General features: G+C 41.3%; 1 protein-coding gene across 2 annotated transcripts in view; it reads right to left on the bottom strand.

Moving 5' to 3' along the window:
* Positions 1–17,252, bottom strand: part of SLC16A4 (solute carrier family 16 member 4) — a 70,562-nt gene extending 53,310 nt beyond the window's left edge. The window contains exon 1 of one of the 2 annotated variants that reach the window (XM_060201918.1): positions 17,130–17,252. The gene's annotated coding sequence lies outside the window, so the exon portion shown is untranslated. Of the gene's footprint in view, positions 1–8,364; positions 8,511–17,129 lie in introns of those variants that run through there. The other variant, XM_007529377.3, reaches the window with a different exon arrangement.
* Positions 17,253–21,415: the final 4,163 nt, after the last annotated feature.

Below are 21,415 nucleotides of genomic sequence, written 5' to 3'. Positions count from 1 at the left end.
GTGCAACTCTGAGTCTCCATTGCTACTACCCTCAGAATCTGGAGCAGTGGCAGGGAGGGACACCAGGGAACAGAGATCTAACCAGGAAACTCAGGAGAAGACCTATACCTCGGTGGCATAGCTGAGGGGCTGTGAAAGTCTCTTTGCATAACCACTGGATTATCTCTGCTACACCCTGCTTTATCTCTTGGTTAGGAGTCAGTGATTAAGCTAAGAAGCCTATTGATAGTTTAAAAGCCCTCAGGCTCCCATAGCCTACAGGGAAGAAAAAAGAGGCTTTTAAACCACTGAGCTCCAACTCAGGGATTGAAACAACTGTTAACTTCCACCACTGTAAACCCTTTAATTAACTTACTTAGACACAAGTCAATCCAGGCAATAGTGATCAATAATTTGAAAAGTACTGATAAAGGGAACTCATAACATAATATATAAAATGGTTAAAACAACAAGAAAAAATATTGGAGACTCGAACCAGGACAAGAGTCCAGCTAAAAGTCCTCCAGAGGGTGAATCACAAAACAACGAGTTCAACATCCAAACATTAGCTAAGGAAATAATAACAGGAATGAGTAAAGAATTTGAAAAAATTGTAATCAGAAATGCAGGAACAACAAATGAGAATATGGAAGAAAATTCTAATTATCTCATGGTTATTAGAGAGCTGAAAGCTGAAATCGCTGAGCTAAGAATGCAACTAGCTGAACAAGCTAAAACAGTATCAGAGCAGGGCAACAAAATAGATGAACTCCAGAAAACAGTGGAGGGCAGAGAGAATAGAATCTGTGAGGTTGAAGACAGAATTAGCAAGATTGAGGATGAATTAGAGACAACTAAAAAATAAGTAAGAGATCTCAAAAAGAGATTAAGAGATGCTGAAAACAACAACAGAGTCCTATGGGATGACTTCAAAAGAAACAATATACACATTATTGGCATACCAGAGGAAGAAAGAGAAGGAGAGGAAGAAAGCATTTTCCAGGCTACAGTAGCTGAAAATTTCTCTAGTCTAGACAACATCAAAGACATAAAGATTCAAGAAGCCCAGAGGGTCCCAAACAGAATTAACCCAGACCTAAAGACACCAAGACATGTCATACTTAGAATGGAAAGGAATAAGGATAAAGAAAGGATCCTCAAGGCTGCAAGAGAAAAACAAAGAGTCACCTACAAAGGAAAACCCATAAGATTAGCAGCAGACTTCTCCATACAAACACTACAGGCCAGAAGAGAATGGCAAGATATCTATCGAGTGCTCAATGAGAAAGGCTTTCAGCCAAGAATACTATATCCTGCTAGACTGTCATTCAGACTAGATGGAAGCATCAAAACCTTCTCAGACAAGTAACAACTGAAGGAAGCAATCATCACCAAGCCTGCCCTGAAAGAAGTTCTGAAAGGTCTCCTATAAACAACCAGACCACCACAAATAGGACATATATCAAAACACTCTAAAACTCTACAAGAATAGCGTTAAAATATCTTCAATCTTTAATATCAATAAATGTCAATGGCCTGAATTCACCTATTAAAAGACACAGAGTAGGAAGATGGATCAGAAAACACAACCCAACAATATGCTGTCTACAGGAAACTCACCTAACTCAACAAGACAAACACAGACTTAAAGTGAAAGGATGGAAAACTATCATACAAGCCAATGGCCCACAAAAAAGGGCAGGAGCAGCTATTCTCATACCTGACATGATAGACTTTAAAATAGATAAGATTAAAAAAGATAGGAATGGACACTACTTAATGCTCAGAGGATCAGTAAATCAAGAAGACTTAACAATTATTAACATCTATGCACCCAATGAGAAGCCATCTAAATACCTCAAACTTCTACTGAAAGAGCTACAGTAATATATTAACAGTAACACAATCATAGTAGGGGACTTCAACACCCCACTCTCTCAACTTGACAGATCATCCAGGCAGAAAAACAGTAAAGACATAAGGGAGCTAACTGAAGAGATAGATAAACTAGAACTATTGGACATTTTCAGAGTCATTCATTCCAAGAAACTGGAATACACATTTTACTCAAATCCACATAGATCATTCTCAAGGATAGACCATATGTTAGGCTACAAAGACAGCATCAGCCAATTCAAGAGCACCAAAATCATCCCAAACATCTTTTCAGACCACAGTGGAATTAAACTAAAACTTAACAATCAACAAAAGATTAGTAACAGTCTCAAAATGTGGAAGCTCAAGAGTACACTTCTTAACAACTTCTGGGTCAAAGAGGAAATCAAGGAAGAAATCAAAATGTTTCGAGAGTTCAATGAAAATGAAGACACACGCTATCAAAATATTTGGGACACAGCTAAAGCAGTCCTAAGAGGGAAGTTCATAGCTATACAAGCACACATTAGGAAACAAGAAAAAGCACAAATAAACAGCCTGATTGCACATCTTAAAGACCTAGAAGAAGAACAACAAAGGAATCCTAAAGCAACCAGAAGGACAGAAATCACTAAAGTTAGGGCAGAAATAAATAACATTGAGAATAGGAAAGCCATACAAAAGATCAATGAAAGTAAATGTTGGTTCTTCGAAAGAGTAAACAAAATCGACAAACCTTTAGCCAGACTCACAAAACAAAAAAGAGATAAGACCCAAATAAATCGGATAGTAAATGAAAGAGGAGATATCACAACAGACACCGCAGAAATTCAACATATCATGCGAGGCTTCTATGAACAACTATATGCCACCAAGCTAGAGAACCTAGAAGAAATGGACGATTTCCTAAATACCTACCAACTTCCAAAACTAAGTCAAGAGGAAGTGGATAACATCAACAGGCCCATCACAGCTAATGAAACTGAAACAGTTATCAAAAACCTTCCCAAGAATAAAAGTCCTGGACCAGATGGTTTTACAAATGAATTCTATAAAACCTTCAAAGAAGAACTAATACCTCTACTTTTAAAAGTCTTCCAGAAGATTGAAGACACTGGAATACTCCCTGCCAGCTTCTATGAAGCCAACATCACCCTGATACCAAAAGCAGACAGGGACACAACCAAAAAAGAAAACTACAGACCAATATCTCTGATGAACATAGATGCGAAAATATTGAACAAGATTCTAGCCAACCGGATACAGCAGTATATCAAAAAGATTGTTCATCATGACCAAGTGGGGTTTATCCCAGGCATGCAAGGTTGGTTTAATATACGTAACTCAATCAATGTGATCCACCACATCAAAAAAGGCAAGACCAAAAACCACATGGTCATATCAATAGATGCAGAGAAAGCCTTTGACAAAATACAACATCCCTTTATGATCAAAACACTACAAAAAATGGGAATAGATGGAAAATTCCTGAAGATAGTGGAGTCTATATATAGCAAACCTATAGCCAGCATCATACTCAATGGTGAAAAACTGGAAGCATTTCCACTCAGATCAGGTACTAGACAGGGCTGCCCACTATCACCATTACTATTCAACATAGTGTTGGAAGTTCTTGCCATAGCAATCAGGCAGGAGCAAGGAATTCAAGGGATACAGATTGGAAGAGAAGAAGTCAAACTCTCCTTATTTGCAGATGACATGATAGTATACATGGAAAAACCTAAGGAATCCAGCAAGAAGCTTTTGGAAATCATCAGGCAATACAGTAAGGTGTCAGGCTATAAAATTAACATTCAAAAGTCAGTGGCATTCCTCTATGCAAACACTAAGTTAGAAGAAATTGAAATCCAGAAATCAATTCCTTTTACTGTAGCAACAAAAACAATAAAATATCTAGGAGTAAACCTAACCAAAGAAGTGAAAGACTTGTATACTGAAAATTATGAGTCACTACTCAAAGAAATTGAAAAAGACACAAAGAAGTGGAAAGATATTCCATGTTCATGGGTTGGAAGAATTAACATCATCAAAATGAATATATTACCCAGAGACATCTACAAATTTAATGCTATCCCCATCAAGATCCCAAGCACATTTTTTAGGAGAATAGAAAAAAATGCTACAAATGTTTATCTGGAACCAGAAAAGACCTAGAATTACCAAAACAATCTTGAGAAAAAAGAACAGAACTGGAGGCATCACACTCCCAGATCTCAAACTGTATTATAGGGCCATTGTCATTCAAAACTTCTTGGTACTGGAATATGAACAGACACACTGACCAGTGAAATAGAACTGAAGCCCAGAAATGAGGCCCCACACCTATGGACATCTAATCTTTGACAAAGGGGCCCAGACTATTACATGGGGAAAGCAGAGTCTCTTCAACAAATGGTGTCGGAAACAATGGGTTGAAACATGCAGAAGAATGAAACTGAATCACTGTATTTCACCAAATACAAAAGTAAATTCCAAGTGGATCAAGGACTTGAATGTTAGACCACAAACTATCAAATACTTAGAGGAAAATATTGGCAGAACTCTTTTCCGCATAAATTTTAAAGACATTTTCAATGAAACAAATCCAATTACAGAGAAGACTAAGGCAAGTATAAACTTATGGGACTGCATCAAATTAAAAAGCTTCTGCACAGCAAAAGAAACCACTACCCAAACCAAGAGACCCCTCACAGAATGGGAGAAGATCTTTACATGCCATACATCAGACAAGAGTTTAATAACCAACATATATCAAGAGCTTGCCAGACCCAACAACATGATAACAAATAACACCATCCAAAAATGGGGGGAGGACTTGGACAGAATATTGACCACAGAAGAGATCCAAAAGGCGAGAAACACAAGAAAAAATGCTCCAAGACAGGGGTCGGGCGGTGGCGCAGTGGGTTAAGCGCATGTGGCGCAAAGCGCAGGGACCGGCGTAAGGATCCCAGTTCGAGCTCCTGGCTCCCCACCTGCAGGGGAGTCGCTTCACAGGCGGTGAAGCAGGTCTGCAGGTGTCTATCTTTCTCTCCCCTTCTCTGTCTTCCCCTCCTCTCTCCATTTCTCTCTGTCCTATCCAACAACGAATTGCGTCAACAAGGGCAATAATAATAACCACAAGGAAGCTACAACAAGGGCAACAAAAGGGGAAAAAAATGGCCTCCAGGAGCGGTGGATTCATGGTGCAGGCACCGAGCCCAGCAATAACCCTGGAGGAGGGAAAAAAAAAAAATGCTCCAAGTCTCTGATTGTCAGAGAAATGCAAATAAAGACAACAATGAGATATCACTTCACTCCTGTGAGAATGTCATACATCAGAAAAGGTAACAGCAGCAAATGCTGGAGAGGGTGTGGGGTCAAAGGAACCCTCCTACACTGCTGGTGGGAATGTCAATTGGTCCAACCTCTGTGGAGAACAGTCTGGAGAACTCTCAGAAGGCTAGAAATGGACCTACCCTATGACCCTGCAATTCCTCTTCTGGGGATATATCCTAAGGAACCCAACACATCCATCCAAAAAGATCTGTGTACACATATGTTCTTGGCAGCACAATTTGTAATAGCCAAAACCTGGAAGCACCCAGGTGTTCAACAACAGATGAGTGGCTGAGCAAGTTGTATATATACACAATGGAATACTACTCAGTTGTAAAAAATTATGACTTCACCGTTTTCAGTCGATCTTGGATGGACCTTGAAAAAATCATGTTGAGTGAAATAAGTCAGAAACAGAAGGATGAATATGGGATGATCTCACTCTCAGGATGAAGTTGAAAAACAAGATTAGAAAAGAAAACACAAGTAGAACCTGAAATGGAATTGGCGTATTGCACCAAAGTAAAAAACTCTGGGGTGGGTGTGTGGGTGGGGAGAATACAGGTCCAAGAAAGATGATAAATGACATAGTGGGGGTTGTATTGTTAAATGGGAATCTGGGGAATGTTATGCATGTACAAACTATTGTATTTACTGTTGAATGTAAAACATTAATTCCCCAATAAAGAAATAAATTATAAAAAAATTATTAGTGAGAGCACCAGGGCATCATTGTGCCACATATACCACGGATTAAATTTGGGACCTCATGCCCGAGAGCCCAAAGCTTTATCCACTGTGCCACTTCCCAGGCCACAAAATATAACTTTTAAAAAGTATTTTTCATAACCTATTTATTATGTATGAGAGTTTCCTACCCGTTGGAGAGAAGGAGAGACAGAGAGAAGCCAGAGCACCACTCCAATCCGCAGTTACAGAAGTTGAACTAGGAACCTCAGGCATAAAAGTCTGACCTTTTTAACCAGCCAAGCTATTTCCTCAGCTGCCTAATTTTTTTGTTTTTAACTTTATCATTCTCTGTGTTGTAAAATGACTTTTACTTCAATTGTTTTTAGCCCACTCCTTTGAAAATATATTTCTCTCTTATTTGTAAAGTTGTTATAGAATCTCTGATTTCATGTTAATGCTTATTTTATTTTATTTTACTTTAATGAGACAGAGAAAGGGAGACCAGAGCACTACTCAGCTCTGGCTTATAGTGTTGGCTGGGGACTGAACCTGGGACCTCAGAGCCTCATGCATGAGAGTCTTTTGTATAATTATTATGTTATTTCCCCAGTCTGTTAATTTTTAAAAATTATTTATTTATTTTGGATAGGAGAGAAATCAAGAGAGAAGGGGGAGAAAGAGAGAGAGAGAGAGAATACTTGCAGCCCTACTTGTGAAGCATTTCCCTGCAGGTGGGAGCAGAGAACCCAGGTCCTTGCATACTCACTGCCTGACCCAAATCTTTTTTTAAAATTTATTTATAAAAATATTAATTTATGAGTGAGGTGAGAGTGAACCAGAACTTCACTCTGGCATATACAACACTAAGTATTAAGTTCAGGACCTCGCACTTTCAAGTTCAACGCTTTATCCACTGCACTGCCTCCCAGGCCAGATTCTCTGATCTCAATCTTGAAGCCACAAACGGGACATTTTTTTTTTACTGTCTTTGGCAATTTTTACAGAGTTTTGTTGCCTGACTTCACATAGCAAATCCACATGGTTCTCGCAAAGCATTTAGAAAATGTCTTGATAATTATGTATTTTTAAAAAATTATATATGAAACCAGAGTGCCTATGTCCCCTTATCTGTTTATTTTATAAAGTATGTTCAAGGTAGTACCATGAGCAAATGAGGAAAAGCTAAAGGAAAATTATGATGTTAGGGCTAGCGAAACCACCATATAAAAATCTCACTACCAACTATTTTATTTATTTTATTTTAACAAGAGAGATACAGAGAGAAAGACACAGAGAGAAAGACCAGAATACCATTCAGCTCTGGTTTATGGAGGGATTGAATCTGGGACCTCTGAACCTCAGGAATGAAAGTCTTTTGCATAGCCACTATACTGAGATAACTAGTTTTGATTTCAAGGAAAACTGCAACATCTGACCCACTGACTGTGGGGTAGCACCTTCCTAGAACTGTCCTCAGTGTCCTCCTGACAGGTTTGCAAGCCAAACCTTAAGGGAGCTGTACATCACTCTGGTCCTCTGGGTAAGTTAATTAATTTATTATTGTTTATCATTACTGGATTTCACCACTCTAGCCTGATTTTTTCAGATAGAGAAACAGAGAGAAAGCCATCACAGCATAGACACTTCCTTCAGGAGGATGGGGACTGGACTATCTCCCTCACTATCTCCCCCTCATCTCTTAATTTCTCTCTGTCTCTCTCCAAAAATAAATAATAAAGTGATTTGAATTAAAAAATTATGAAAATGGAAATGTTCTAGGGGACAAAATAAACTTGACCACAAAATGCAATGACTATCTCTTGAGCTGGTCCTAGACCAGAAAACAAAACAAGTTGTAAAGGATAATTGTAGAAGTTTACATTTAGACTGTAGTGTAGCTGCAGTTAGATCTCTCCTGAGTGTGACAGTAATCTTGTGGTTCTGGAGCTGCATGTTCTTGCTCTGAGAAGAAATGTGCACAGAAAGTATGCAAGAGTGAAATGTCGGGGCTGGGTGGTGGTGCACCTGGTTAAGCACATGTGTTATAGTTCACAATGACCCGGGTTCAAGCCCCCGGTCCCCACCTGCAGGGGAGAAGCTTCACAAGTGGTGAAGTGTTGCAGGTGTCTGTCTCTCTCCCTTTCTGTCACCCTCTTCCCTCTCAATTTCTGGCTGTCTCTATCTAATAAATAAATAAAGATAATAAAAAAAATTTTTTAAAAGAGTGAAATGTCATAAAACATGTTGCCGGCTCACAAATGAGTCATATACTTAGTCAAACTAAAAGAAGGGTATCCAGGGTTCCTATCTCCCACTGTTGAGAAGGCAGGAGACTGTTTTTTACTGCAAAGTAGACATTCCCAGCAGCACGTGTGAAATGGTCGTTTGGTGAGCAGCCTCGGCGAGAATGAAGAAAGATGCTGGGCCACTAAAAATGTTAGAGAAAATCAGCCCCACAGCACAGTCCCATTTGCTTCTTACCTTTGATGTGTTCAGCAAAGCAATTCCCTATAGATGAAGCAGTCAAGGAAGAAAAATAAGGTACACGACTTTCTGGACTGTTGCTTTTATCCTATGCCATTCCATTCCACTGTGAAACAAAAGAGCATTCTAAGTGCCTGGGAGGTTGGAGCCAACATACGTTCTCCTGTCCATGGACTTTACTTCCTAAGGGGAGGAGTAAAGACTGTGATTTAATAGCATCCTAAGCCCTTCCTCCACCAGTCTAGACACAAAAGTAGCCTTTTTTTTTTTTCTTCCCACAAACGGCTCCAAAGAACAAGCTTCAGAGTAAACCAAGGGGAAAATCCCCTGGTAAGCATTGCTAAATTAATGATCCGAGAAAGCCTTTACACTGAGCGAAGAAAACCAAAATCTAAATCTATAAATGCCCCAAGGTTAGGAAATTAAAATCCAAGAAGAACCAATCATCAGTAGCCAGCAAAACTTTAAGCTAATTGAGGCCTCTTACAAAGCAAATAAACAAAAATTTCCTCCTGAAGAAAAAAAAGACTTTAAGCTATAGATAACAACTTTTCTTGCTTTTCTCTCACTTCTTTTTAAAAAAAACTTTCATTTTAAAAATACTTATTTATTCCCTTTTGTTGCCTTTGCTTTTATTGTTGTCATCGTTGTTGGATAGGACAGAGAGAAAAAGAGAGAAGAGGGGAAGCCACAGAGAGGGGGAGAGAAAGATTGACAGCTGCAGACCTGCTTCACCGCTTGTGAATCTTGGGATGCTGGGGGCTTAAACCAGGATCCTTACTCTGGGCCTTGCGCTTTGCACCACCTGTGCTTAACCCCCTGCGCTACCACCCAACTCCCTTCTCTCACTTTTCTTTTCTTTTTTTTTTTAATTTTTAAAAAATTTTATTTATTCCCTTTTGTTGTCCTATTGTTGTAGTTATTATTGTTGTTGTCATTGTTGGATAGGACAGAGAGAAATGGAGAGAGGAGGGGAAGACAGAGAGGAGGAGAGAAAGATAGACACCTGCAGACCTGCTTCATCACCTGTGAAGCGAGTCCCCTGCAGGTGGGGAGCTGGGGTTCGAACCGGGATCCTTATGCCGGTCCTTGTGCTTTGCACCACCTGCGCTTAACCTGCTGCACTACAGCCCGACTCCCCCTTCTCTCACTTTTCTAAGAGTCCTCCTGACTTCTGTCAGTGGAGCTCTCTTCTTCCAGTTTGAGGCTGCCTGAGTTTAATTATTTTTTTTAAGTCAACAAAATTAGAAGCTGGTACTTAGAATCATTTTGAGGCCACATGGAAAGATTTTTCTAAATAAACTACAAAGACATAGATCTAAATCTAGATCATAGGGATCGTTTTTGTTTTTTAAGGCTTATTTGGGTGGATGAGATAGCTCACTTGAATACTGTGCTATTTTGCCTTGTGCACAACCCGGGTTTGAGCCTCGCCTCCATTGCATTGAAAGACGTTTTGGTGCTGTGGTTTCTTGGTCTTTTCATTCTCACTAGCTCTGTGTTCTCTGTCTCTATCAAAAAAAAAAAAAAAGTTAATTATTTACATGAACCAGAGAGAATCAGAAATCAGAAATGCTCAAACTCTGGACCTCATGCCAGAGACCCCAATGCTTTATCTACTGTGCACCTCTGAGGCTATGCTCCGATTCATTTAAAGAAGTTTGCAAAAGCTTTTAAGATCTGGGTAGAGGAAACAAGTCTTTCTTGGAGAAATTAGTATCTATGCTTTAGAGATGTTAATGTTCATTATGTTGTAGAACTAGGAGCCGCATCTTTGAAATGCAAACTGTAGAAAGGTAGTTCTCAGGAGTCGGACAGTAGCGCAGTGGGTTAAGCACTCGTGGCGCAAAGCGCAAGGACCCGGGTAAGGATCCTGGTGTCCCCTCCCCCCCTTCCCCACCTGCAGGGGAGTTGCTTCACAGGCGGTGAAGCAGGTCTGCAGGTGTCTTTCTCACTCTCTCTCTGTCTTCCCCTCCTCTCTCCACTTCTCTCTGTCCTATCTAACAATGACGACATCAATAACAACAATAATAATTACAACAACAATAAAAAACAAGGGCAGCAAAAGGGAAAATAAAAAAAAAAAGAAAATCATTTTAAAAAAGAAAGGTAGTTCTTACTTGAGAGATAAAAAGAAAAATGAAAAAAGAGGGGAATGGAGCTGGATGGTGTTGCAATGGGTTGACTGCACATATTAAAATATACATGGACCTGAGTTCATAGCCCCAGTCCCTACCTGCAGGAAGGAAGCTTCAGAAACAGTGAAGCAGTGCTGCAGGTATCTCTTTCTCTATCTCTCCTTTCCCTCTCAATTTCTCTCTGACTCCATCAAATAAATAAAATATTAAAAATGAGAGCAGGAACTATTTGTAAATGAGGTCAAAGTTATACTGAGTGGTAGATATTATGAAACATTTTGATCATGTTAAAATAAGCTACTTAAACATTTATTACTGATCAATGTTGATCTACTTTCAGTTTATTTAAAAGAACTAAAGATTTTGAGTCTATTAGTGAACAAATTTTGTGCCACATTGAAAAAATTAGAAAACTGGGGGGTCGGGCGGTGGCGCAGTGGGTTAAGCGCAGGTGGCGCAAAGTGCAGGGACCGGCGTAAGGATCCCGGTTCCAGCCCCCGGCTTCCCACCTGCAGGGGAGTCGCTTCACAGGCGGTGAAGCAGGTCTGCAGGTGTCTATCTTTCTCTCCCCTTCTCTGTCTTCCCCTCCTCTCTCCATTTCTCTCTGTCCTATCCAACAAAGAATTGCGTCAACAAGGGCAATAATAATAACCACAAGGAAGCTACAACAAGGGCAACAAAAGGGGGAAAAAATGGCCTCCAGGAGCGGTGGATTCATGGTGCAGGCACCGAGCCCAGCAATAACCCTGGAGGAAGAAGAAAAAAAAATTAGAAAACTCCTGGAACTACATGAGGGTACCATGGAATTGGGGTGGCGTGGTGGTGGCAGCTCTGGTTGCTGTGATGTCTCTCCTTTCTCTCTCTGCTCTGTCTCTTACCCTCTAAATGATAAAAGAATCCCAGGAGTAGTGAAATTGTATGTGCATCAGACCCTAGCTTATTAAAAGAAGAAGAGGAGAAATAGGGAAAGAGGGAGGGCGAAGGAGAACAAGAAATTACTGTGAATTACCAGGTTACACAGTGATTAGAGTGCTGGACTTAAAGCACAGAGTCCTGGGCTGAAGAGATAGCATAAAGGTTATGCAAAAGACTTTCATGCTTGAGCCTCAGAGGTTCCAGTTTCAAATCTAGGTACCACCATAAGCCAGAGCTGAATGGTGCCCCTTGTTAATTAAAATAGAAAAAAAATTACTTTGGAGACCAAGAATGTAATTCTGTGGTAGAGCATATGCTTCCCATTCACAAGACTCTGGCTTTAATCCATGGGAGTAGAAGAAGAAGAAATACAGGGTTTGGGGGAGGCTGAGTGGGATACCTGCCATGTGTTTGGTCCAGGTTGCACCCCAACACCACACAAGAGTGCCATGGTGGCAGAGAGAAAACTCTAGTGCTGTAGTATCTTTGTCTATCTGAATGAAAAAGTAGTTCAGGAATAGTGAAATTGCTCATAAATGCCAGCTACACAAAACAAACAAAATAAAAAAAGGAAAAGAAAATTTCTGTGAGGACAATTATATTCTAGAAATTATAAAATATATTTATAATTAATCTTCAGAATGCTGGTATAACAGACAGTCCACAGTTGTTTATTTCTTTATTTTCATTAGAATTGCTAGGGGCTGTGAAATAGTTCATTTTCACATGGCTGTAGAACCAGGTTCAAACTCCTGGGGTCCCATGGGAGGCCCCAAGCAAAGGGGAAGCTTCACAAGAGGCAGAGTAGTGATATATCTCTCCTCTTTATGTTTCATCCTTGATATGGAAGGAAAAAAAAAAAACTTCTCAGGGAAAGGTGGGATCTTGCAGGCTCAAAATCCCAGAGAAACCGTTTATTGGGGTATGGGTGGGGAGACATGAAATATTCTAAGGGATAAGAATTATAACCAATATATGTGATTTGAACTATCAAGAAGGATAGTATAAGGATGAAAGTTTTTCAACTTTGAAAAGTAGGTAATATGTAAGGAAGTTGGGAAATAGGAAAATGAATTCCAGGTTCCCCTTGCAGTAATCATGATGTAGGTAGATAAGCTTCTCCTGTTTCGCCCAAGGGAGTCCATTCCTCCCATCTACATTCCAGTCTCCTGGGACAACTGAAAGTACTGGAGACCAGAACAGTCCATTCACCTAAACAAACACCAATTCTAAAGTTAATTAATTTCCATTGGGATGGGGAGATAACATCATAGTGATTATACAGAAGACTTTCATGATGGATGCTGCAAGGTCCCAGGTTCAATCCCTATTGTCACCATAAGCCAGAGCTGAGCGGTGCTTTAGGGGGGAAAAAAAAAGTGATTCATCTTCAGAGAAGGACTTTATGGAAAACACTCTATTAAGAGCTCTAGAATACAAGTTTCTGACAGTATTCCACTGCAGAATACTGTGCCCCAGTATGGTTCCGTAGCCCCCATGTCCATTTGGTCGATTCCAAATTATATTCCTCCATGAAGATAATTTCTGGAACCATCCGTTCCACCCCGGTTCCATGGCTGCCAGTTCTTAGCAACATCGCACCGCCAGATATTCGTCGGGATGCGGAATTATCTAAGTTCATTTCCCACGTCTACACTCGACCGGACCTGCCAATATACGCGGATATCTTCGCCCACCCTGTCCAACGCTTGACTTCTCGTCACCCAATCTGGTCCCTGCCAGGAGCCATTTCTCTGCTTGATAGATGATAAGCTTTGAGACAATGGAATCCCTCGAGACAAGTGTTAATTCCCCCCTGGGCAGGCCATTTCCCCTCAGGTAAACCATTTATCAGTAATCAATTGAGTCAACACACAGTTGTGGTAATAAACATGGTTTCGGCCATTGTTTGTTGCAAGGAACATTCCGCTTTGAAGTTTGCTCCCCCTCCCGATCCCCCCCCCCCCAGCATTCCCTCTCCTTCCCCAAAGCCTTATAATGCCTATGAACACAATAAAATTTTGCAGCTTGATCAGAAACTTGTCTTGCTGTCGTTCTTTCGTGTCTGATGTCCCTATCATTCCAGGTCTTTTAGGTTCCTAGCCCCTGTTCACCGCCCTGCTGGTCGGGGCAGGTCCCCTATGCCTACACTGAACTTCTCTGTTCCAGTCTCTTGGAAACAGAGTTGGCAGTCAGCTGAGGTAAAGAACAAACACCTCATCACAGACCCCTGCAAGCGTCAACCCAGCTTTGACCTAGCACGTTATGATTGGGCCCTCCTCAATCGCTATCGAACAGGCCATGGCCAGTGCGCCGCTATGTTCCATCGCTGGGGAGCCAGAGATGACCTGAACTGCCCCTGCGGCTACAGACAGACTATGACCCACATAGTCAATGACTGCCACCTCTCCAGATTCAAAGGAGGTCTCGAAACTTTACATCAGGCTCAACCTGATGCTGTTGACTGGCTACGGAAGAAGGGCAAACGCTAGAAGAAAGAAGAAGTTTCTGACAACTGAAAGGTTATAAAATTGAATTGGGTAAGAATTCCCAGAACTGAGTCAGGCAGTAGTGCAGCAGGTTAAGTGCACATGGTGCAAATCGCAAGGACCAGGGTAAGGATCCTGGTTCAAGTCCCCGGCTCCCCACCTGCAGGGGAGTCACTTCACAGGCAGTGAAGCAGGTCTGCAGGTGTCTATCTTTCTCTCCTCTTTGTCTTCCCCTCCTTTCTCCATTTCTCTCTGTCCTATCCAACAACGATGACAACAATAATAACTACAACAATTAAAAAACAACAAGAGCAACAAAAGGGAATATATATATATATATAACACAAGTTACCATGTGTAAGAACATAGGTTCAAGCCTCTGGTTCCACCTGCTACAGGTGTCTTCTTCTCTCCTCTCCTCTCCTCTCCTCTCCTCTCCTCTCCTCTCCTCTCCTCTCCTCTTCTCTTCTCTTTTTCCTCCCCCTTTCTCTGTCTCTCACACTCTATCCCCTTCTTTGTCTCTCACAGACTATCAAGGAAAAATAAATGCCATTGATGCTGTGACATAAAAATTATACATGGGGGGGGCAGGCGATAGCAGAGTGGGTTAAGCACACATGGCACGAAACGCAAAGACCTGGCATCAAGGATCCGGTTCAAGCCCTGGGTTCCCCACCTGCAGGGGGGGTTGCTTCACAAGTGGCGAAACAGGTCTTTGGGTGTCTATCTTTCTCTCCCCCTCTCTGTCTTCCTCTCCTCTCTCAGTTTCTCTCTGTCCTATCCAACAACGACAGCAATAGCAACAACTATAAACAACAAGGGCAACAAAAAGGAAAAAATAGCCTCCAGGAGCAGTGGATTTGTAGTGCAGGCACTGAGCCCAAGTGATAACCCTGGAGACAATATATATGGTTTGGCTAGGCTGACAGAATAGCAACAGTTCAGAGGTAGGCCAGTGAAAACCCCAGGCTTAAGACATTTACAAGTGAAAAAACTTCTAGCCATTCTGAATATCAAAAGAAAAGGCTTTCACACCTGGTAATTGAATATGACAGAAATGTGCCCTGATGCCAGGGTAGGTATCACACTTAACTTCACCCCGCTTTCCCACAAAACCTAGTTTTCAATTGTAGGCATATAAGCAGTGCATTCCTGCCTTCAGGAATTGTAGACAAGCAGTTGGCGCTCTCCTTGCTGGCATGCCTTCCTCTGTGTCAGCCTTCAGGCAGATGGCTTTTTACTGTCCACCCTTCTTTTGGTGACTATTTCTTAATTTATTTCAATAATTTCCCTAGAATTTTTGCTGCATGCTACCTTATTCTTTCCTGCATCCCCTGTCCATTTGCCAGCCAAAAGACAATTAAATATGTTTTCAACTGGGAATGGTGTAATTCTGCAGACTCTGAACCCCACTGATAACTCTGATGACAAAAGTAAATAAATAAAATTTTACAAAAAGAAAGGGAGGGGTGGGGGTAGATAGCATAATGTTTATGCAAAGAGACTCTCATGCCTGAGGCTCCAAAAGTCCCAGGGTTCAATCCCCCACACCACCATAAGTCATAGCTGAGTAGTGCTCTGGTTACAAAAAAGAAAGAAAGAAAGAAAGAAAGAAAGAAAGAAAGAAAGAAAGAAAAAGAGAGAGAAAGGATTTATTCAGAATTGACAAAAGTCAGAAGGGAAGAGCAAAATTTCAAATGTGTTCTACCAAAGAAGCTATAGATTATTTAAGGTCAAGGAAAGAGGAGGAACTTCCGGGAGGAAGAGGTAATCAGAAAAACAAAAAAAGCAACGAGCTTGGTTCTCAGCACCTTCAAATCAAATAAAACAAAAACTGGGCAGGGGTAGATAGCATAATTGTTAAGCAAATACACTGTCATGCTGGAGGCTTCGAAGTCCCAGGTTCAATTCAATCCCCTGCACCAAGGTAAACCAGAGCTGATCAGTGCTCTGGTAAAAAAAAAAAAAAAAAAAAAAAGAAAGAAAGAAAAGAAAAACTGGACATGCTAGTTTGGAAAGGTGTTCTTAACCCTCTGCGCTACTGCCTAGCCCAGTTTGGAAAATTGTAACCAGATTTAAAACAAACACTTCAGGATCCATTCCAGGTCACAGGTTAAAGAAAAAAAATTCACATGATCAGATGGTTTAGAATTTGCCCCATGAAAGGATGGAATTAAAACATTTTTTCTGGGCAGGAGTAGATAGCATAATGATTATGCAATGAGTCTTCAAAACTGAGGCTCCAAAGTCCCAGGTTCAATCCCCATGGCACCATAAACCAGAGTTGAGCAATGCTCTATTAAAAAAATAATAATCTTGGGGGCGGGCAGTAGCACAGTGGGTTATGTGCACATGTTGCCAAGCACAAGGACCAGTGCAAGGATCCTGGCCAGCCACTAGCTCCCCACCTGCAGGGGAGTCACTTCACGAGCGGTGAAACAGGTCTGTAGGTGTCTTTCTCTCCCCTTCTCTGTCTTCCTTTCCTCTCTTGATTTCTCTCTGTCCTATCCAACAACAACAGTAATAACAATAATAAGGGCAACAAACATGGGGAAAAATGGCCTCCAGGAGCAGTGGATTCGTGGTGCAGGCACTGAGCCCAAGCGATAACCCTGGAGGCAAAAAAAAAATCTTATAATTTTTTTTTCTCTCTACCTTCAGTCCAATTTAATCAAGTAGTTACAGTGAACTAATCAATTTGAAAATTAAATCTATTTGGTAACATTTTTTTTACAGCTTATCCAATAGTTCCAAATATGCAGACCAAGTGACACTCAGAGATAATGCCAGTACTCATACAAAGAACAAACTCCAACAGCCCCCCAATTCTCTCACAGGAGAGTCCTTCATTTCAATAGGACAGAGCAAATGCAAATGAAGAGCTCAATGACCACTACTGCTTGAGTCATGGTAATCTACCCAACTGAAACAGATTCAAACTACATTAAAAACAAAACACACCAGAGTCTGAAAATGAGATGAAAACAAACCAACCTAATCAAATCAAATCGAACTAACAAAACAAACCAGAAAAAAAAAAATAAAACAAGAAAAAGAAAACATGATGAAAAGCAAACAAACAAGTCAGATACAGAGTTTCTAAAGTAGCCTTCAAAGGAAGCTAAAAGGGAAACAATAAGGGGAGTTCCTAGGCAACAACAGTCCACATACTCCTGCAGGGTCTTCCTTGGAACCTTCCTTTGGTCTCAGGCATACTTACCAGTAGCACAAACTCCTGGCTTGCCCTTGCCAAATTGCTACTGGAGCACCCAAATTAGAGTCTTGCGCACCAGGGACAGTTCAAGTCAATCAGTAGCACCAGTACTTGAAGAATGAGAAGCAGGGATTATTTAGAACTGGCAAAAGTAGAAAGGAAGACAAAGCCTCAATTTCATTCCATCTGGGAAGCCCAAGGGAAGGCCTTTTATAGGGCCTGGGAAAAGGAGGAGGAGCAATAAAGGGCAATCTCTTGTCATCATACTGGTATTTCTAGACTAGCTAAGATTGAGGCTGAATTGTAAACAGTTAAGCAGGGACTCACAGACTCAACCAGAGAAATGACTTTGCAGGTAGGATGCATGCTGGCATGCTCACTGCCCCGGTTTCCTTCGGTGCCACGTATGATTGAGTGGTGTTTTGTGTTCTCTCTCTTCTCTCCCTCCCCCCCAACAAATAAATCTTAGGAAACAACTCCTTTTCTCAAATATTTGTACACAGGCTAGGGAGGTGGCTCAGTGGTAGAGCAGTTGCTTTACATGTGTGAAGTTCTGGGTTCAATCCCTAATTTCCTCGTACCACATGTGAGCAGATCATAGAATTCCATGAATGGTGGGGGTATTGTTTGCTTTGCTTTCTTTCTCTCACATTCTAAAATGGGGGGGGGGGGTGACTTAGTGTATATGAGTAAAATCCTAGTTGTTTATTTTTGTTTTGTTTTTTGTTTTGCCTCCAGGGCTATTGCTGGGGCTCAGTGCCTGAAACATGAATCCACTGCTCCTGGAGGCCACTCCCCCCCTTTTGTTGCCCTTGTTGTTGTAGTCCTGTTGTGGTTATTATTGTTGTTGACATCATTCATTGTTGGATAGGACAGAGAGAAATGGAGAGAGGAGGGGAAGACAGAGAAGGGGAGAGAAAGATAGATACCTGCAGACCTGCTTCACTGCCTGTGAAGCGACTCCCCTGCAGGTGGGAAGCCGGGGGCTCGAACCGAGATCCTTAAGCTGGTCCTGTGCTTTGTGCCACATGCGCTTAACCCACTGCCCAACCCCCAAACCCTAGTTCAATCTAGGGCACTCCTATTAAAAATGAAAAATCTAGCAGCTGGATGATGTTACACCTGGTTGAGTGTATATGTTACCATGCACAATGACCAAGGGTTCAACTCTCTAGTCCCCACTTGCAGGGGGGAAGCTTCACAAGCAGTGAAGCAGGGCTGTAATGTACCTCTCTATCTCTGTCCCTCTCTTTCTCCCCTCCCCACTTGATTTCTTTGTCCCCATCCAAAATAAATAAATAGAGAAATAAATCTTTCAAAAAATGAAGAATCTGACTATGACTATAGGTCATCCACACATTATTTATCGACCAAAGAGGAATCTGTGCCTAGAACATATAGTAGTACCTCCACCAATACCTCTAGGATTATAGTAAACACAAGAAATTAACAAATCACTTAGTAAGTTGTTGAGGTCAGAAATGATAGGAAGTTCCTAGGGGACCCAGACACTGTTGCTGCAGCACTCCAGAGCACATATTCCCCAGGCACCTATGTGCCTGGGGGAAGGATATTGTTGCACAGGAAATGAGAATGGTAACAGCTGTGAGTATGCCTTAGAAAGGAGGTGAATGCCGGCCTTGGATGTTTATAAGCTTGTCCTATGGGTGTGGTTTAATCTTTATCTCTGTCTAGGTGAGCCTGTCAGCATGTGAGTAAAGGTTTTCCCTCCTCCCTCCCCTCTCTTTCTCAGACTAACACATGAATGTTCTCAATTTTCTTGAATAAAGTTTAAAATTCTTGAAAATCATGCTTTCTCCTCAATTCTTTGTTGGTATTATGTGTGACAAACCTTTAAACGTGTGGGGAACAAACTTGGTCTGTAACCCCCCCATACAAAGTGACAAGGAAGCTATTAAACTGAGGTGGTTTTTAGTGCTACCATGTCCACACAAGCAAACCAAAATCTTTGTCAGTGCCTCAAGACTACAAAACAGAATTCTAAGGACAATCAAACACAGCCAACTAGACTTTGAGCTATAGCCAATCAAGACGTTTCTTTTTTAATATGTGTCTTTCTTTCATAAATCCCTCCCCAAGACTCCTATAGTGAAATGAGCCTATCCACTTCTAGTTTGATACAGTCTATTTTGAGGTGATTTTTACTCAAAACTTTTTATATGTTTCAGTTTATCTTTATCTATGTTCAAGATAGGGATTAGGAGAGGTACCCTTATGCCCTGGCCTCTGCAAGTCCTCAGGGAAGCCCTCAGGACACACTTGTGTTACAAAGGAAAGTACACAGCTTTCCTGGAATTGCTAAAGCACCCTCCCTACACTACACATGGCAAATCTTCATAAACTCAGCATTTTGGTGTGAACATTATATATACTGACTGAGATTCTGGTTAGTAATTTGGAGTTCCAGACCTCAATTTGATTGCTTTAAAAAAAACTTGGTTACCTTAACTGCTAATACATCCTGTGAAAGGTATATACTTGTAATAATTTCATTTTATTATTTATTAAATGTTTATTTATTCCCTTTTGTTACCCTTGTTTTATTGTTGTAGTTATTATTGTTGTTGTTATTGATGTTGTGTTGTTGGATAGGATAGAGAGAAATGGAGAGACGAGGGGAAGACAGAGAGGGGGAGAGAAAGACAGACACTTGCAGACCTGCTTCACCGCTTGTGAAGCGACCCCCCTGCAGGTGGGGAGCCGGGAGCTCTAAATGGGATCTTTAAGCCAGTCCTTGCGCTTTGCGCCACCTGCGCTTAAGCTGCTGTGCTATCACCCGACTCCCAGTAATTTTAATTAAACTTATTTTTCTTACTGCATTTTGTAGGTTAAGGAGTAGGTGAAGGCTGAGTTTCCTTGAAAATTACTGAGGTAATTCAACTTACTTATTCTGTTTCCTTCCTCTGCTCCACCCTAGACATCAAAAAAATAATAACAAATTTGTAAAGTCAACGGAAAATTGGCTTTTATCTCCTCAGCACCAACATTATAGGTTTTAAATCAGTGTGTTTTAGGCTAAAGTCTGTTTTTTTATTTTAATTTATAAAAAGGAAACACTGACAAAACCACAGGATAAGAGGGGTACAACTCCACACAATTCCCACCACCAGAACTCTGTATCCCATCCCCTCCCTTGATAGCTTTTCTATACTTTAACCCTCTAGGAGAATGGACCCAAGGTCATTGTGGGATGCAGAAGGTGGAAGGTTTGGCTTCTGTAATTGCTTCCCCGCTGAACATGGGCGTTGACATGTTGATCCATACTCCCAGCCTGTCTCTCTTTCCCTAGTGGGGTTGGGTTCTGGGGAATCGGAGTTCCAAGAAACATTGGTGGGGTTGTCTGTCCAGGGAAGTCTCGTTGGCATCATGGTAGCATCTGGAACCTGGTGGCTGAAAAGAGAGTTAACATATAAAGCCAAACAAGTTGTTGACTAATCATGAACCTAAAGGCTGGAGTGCAGATGAAGAGTTGAGGAGTCCTCTGTTGTGTAGGTAGCTATTAGGCATATTATAATATTATAATTATATTCCAAAGGGCCTGTGGCTATATTAGTTTTTTTTTTTTTCCCTGAGCCTGAAATCTGATATGCAGGTGGATCCTAATTATTGTCTGGGGAGATGATGTCATGGCTGGAAAAAGGACCAGAAAGCTGCATCAGGGAAGAGAGTAGCTCCCAAATATGGAAAATGTTTAAATATTGTTGACTGTAAACCCCATCAATTTGATCAGATCTGGGGCCCATATTCAGCTTAGAAGCCTATGTGATGTCTGCAACCCTGTAGATCTCAGCTCACATTTTGTGGTCATGAGTAGGAACGTTCCAAGCTTCCCCAATATCAGTACCTATCCTCCTTAGGTGTAGCACAGAGTATGTTGTCCAGCCTCCCTCGGAGGATGGAACATTCTCTATGATTAAAAAAATTTTTTTTTATCTTTATTTGCTGGATAGAGACAGTCAGAAATTGAGAGGGAAGGGGGTGGTAGAGAGGGAGAGAGACAGAGAGATACCTGCAGCACTGCTTCACCACTTGTGAAGTTTTCCCCCTGCAGGTGGGGGTCAGGGGCTTGAACCTGGGTCCTTGCGCACTGTAATTTGTGCGCTCAACCAGGTACGGCACCACCCAGCCTAACATTGTTGATCCAAGTTGAGGGCAAGGTCCTATGGGGGGCCCACAAGGGGTCTGTTTTGTTGTTCCTAAAGTCTGTTTTGTACTTTATTTTAGAGTACCACCAGGGCCTTGTGCCTGCATGATTCCATTGCTCCCAGCAG

Source organism: Erinaceus europaeus, chromosome 11 (assembly GCF_950295315.1).
Source record: "Erinaceus europaeus chromosome 11, mEriEur2.1, whole genome shotgun sequence".
NCBI classification, from domain to species: Eukaryota; Metazoa; Chordata; class Mammalia; order Eulipotyphla; family Erinaceidae; genus Erinaceus; species Erinaceus europaeus.
This window is presented reverse-complemented; position numbering and strand designations above follow the sequence as displayed.